Here is a 2,500-nt window from a genome sequence, read left to right as displayed (position 1 = left end):
TTAGATGTTCTCTTACTTGCCAGTTATGGACGTGGGGTGCTGCCCTCTCGCTTGCTAGTGTGACATCAATATTTGATGTTGCACCCGCCCTCCCTGAGTAGGTCGGGGGGTACCCAGGCAAGTTTAGCACATACATGTGCGTTTCCATTATCAAATCAACAAGCTCCGCACCCCTACCGTCCTGCACATCGCTGTGCCAGAGTGGGGACTTAGCATTAGCATCAAGAGCTACAATTATAGCCTGCCCGGCTAAAACTCTTAGTATCCAATTCAGCTGATCAAGATAAATCTTGATGTCATGTCTGAATTGGCAGTAGACGTTTACAACGTACATACTGTAAGACAGCAGATTTAGTTGTACAACTATAATATGCTCAGTACAGAACTGACTTAATATCGTAGTTTTAATAGTTTTATTCAATACTATAATTGCACTCATGGGGTTCCCACCTGAGGATACCACCTGTGCTGTTGCGGGAAAACCAGGGACTCGACCCGCACAGGAGTTCGGTTCTTGTATCAGAAGAATATCAATTCCTTCTTGTTCCGCTACCTTCCGTAGCTCATGTGCAACCATCTGGCTGCGCATGGCATTGACTTGTACCACTTTAAATATCGCCGTAATCTGTTCTTTGGACAAGTCTGTCTAAGAACATTCGGTGGGTTGGACAATCTTTAGGTCCACCACACTTACGGCCTCGTCGTCTGCATGGTACACATACTGCCGCCTTGTCCTTATTAGGACAGCCATTCTTAATATGTCCAGAGAGGCCACAATGGCCGCATATGATATCAGGTTGCGTACAGTACTTGTTTGTATGATTAATGTCCTGGCATTTAGTGCATCTCGGCACTGCCAGGTAATCTTTTATATTCAACGCAGAGTAGCCAACATACAACCGACCCGCTCTCGTTAGTAATTTCCATAAACCTGGCGAGACTTCTACCACGTGGTGTACTGTCAGTTTCTCACGTGGTCCTACTTTAAAGCGTAATTTAAACTGTTCATCGAATTCTCCTCTTGTCATGTTCATATCAAAATTTTGGGTATATATTGCGTCTACTAGATTGTCTGTTGTCATGTACGTAGGTACATCATACAGACACATCAAAGGTCGACGCTTGCGAGGAGGTTCACACTTCGCTTTATTGTTTAGTTGTTCGTTGTTCAAGATCTTTTGGCAGTCCTCTTGTGATGCTGCTTCTACTATCAGCACATTCTTTGCAGTGCGTACATTATTTATCTTTATCTTGTCTTTCTTAGGATCTATGCACTTCTCGAATACTGACTTAACAGCCTTAATGTCATCACCAGGTTTAGGTTTAATGAAGACTGTAGGAGCAACTTTCTTAATGTTGTCCTGTATGGTTTGTTTCGCTGTCGGTGCCTTGGCAACTGGGGCTCTAGCAACCGCAGCATAAGACCGGGCCGGTTGACCTCTAAGTCTTTCATTTTCTTTCTCTAATTCCGTTACCCTACCCTCTAACTGAGAGTGGGCGATTGCCCAGTTGGCTACAAAGTCCCTAATATGGTTAATAGCATAATTGCTTATCTTACCATTTTTAATGCTAGTATCCAGCAATTTCAAAAATTTCGCATGTCGCTCAGCGACAGACACATTCTCGAGGCTCGAAACTTCGCTAGTATCTAACGTATTAACACTCTCTTGATTTTCTGCCATTTTGATAATTAGAGAGTGTAAAAGTGGAGGCCCGTCTCTTGCCCCGGACCGGCCTCTCTGGCATGGGGGGAGGCTATATGCAGCTCGCTCACCGGTCCCGCCCCTTGACCAAGAGCTATTAGTAACTGAGCTGCCAGGTTTAGCACGCCGTGGGTACAGCGTACTAGTCCTCTTCAACAGCCACACCACCACAGTTTTCACCTGCTCCCTTATCGGCGAATGCCACCCACATTCCGGGAGAGCGGATTCACTCTCCGTCCTTCGCCCCCTACTAGGCCAGGTTCCCACCAAAGGCCAAAGACCCGGTCCTACTCAGGTGCCGGGCCGGTCCCCCAGACGTTCGGAGGTCTGGACCCATCTAACCTGACCGGGGACATGTCACCACGCCCCGGCTTGGCGGAGCATGCCTTGGGGTCCAAGACAAGGCGAGTGGCCTTCGCCGACTTGGGGCAGGATCCCACCACAGCAAATGCAGCTATCAGAACCAGTGTACAAGTTGTTCAGCACACTGTCGCGCCCCTACCCTTCAGTTGCCCGAAGGCTTAACAGCTCCACCTCAAGAAGGCAGGTAAGGGCACTTGAGAAGGAGAGGCTGTTTGAGACGCATCCTTCCCCACACTGCCTTTTACCAACCGAGAGCCCGCACAGCTTGAGGGCTCACAGTATGAGACAGCTGGAGTAGATAGGGACAGCGGGAATCTCGTTAATCCATTCATGCGCGTCACTAATTAGATGACGAGGCATTTGGCTACCTTAAGAGAGTCATAGTTACTCCCGCCGTTTACCCGCGCTTGCTTGAATTTCTTCACGTTGACATT

At 47.9% G+C, this 2,500-nt stretch overlaps 1 pseudogene; it reads right to left on the bottom strand.

Moving 5' to 3' along the window:
- LOC126433290 (large subunit ribosomal RNA) overlaps positions 1-2,500 on the bottom strand; it is a 9,467-nt pseudogene that overhangs the window by 4,149 nt on the left and 2,818 nt on the right.

Source organism: Schistocerca serialis, unplaced genomic scaffold (genome assembly GCF_023864345.2).
Source record: "Schistocerca serialis cubense isolate TAMUIC-IGC-003099 unplaced genomic scaffold, iqSchSeri2.2 HiC_scaffold_1162, whole genome shotgun sequence".
Taxonomy (NCBI): domain Eukaryota; kingdom Metazoa; phylum Arthropoda; class Insecta; order Orthoptera; family Acrididae; genus Schistocerca; species Schistocerca serialis.
This window is presented reverse-complemented; position numbering and strand designations above follow the sequence as displayed.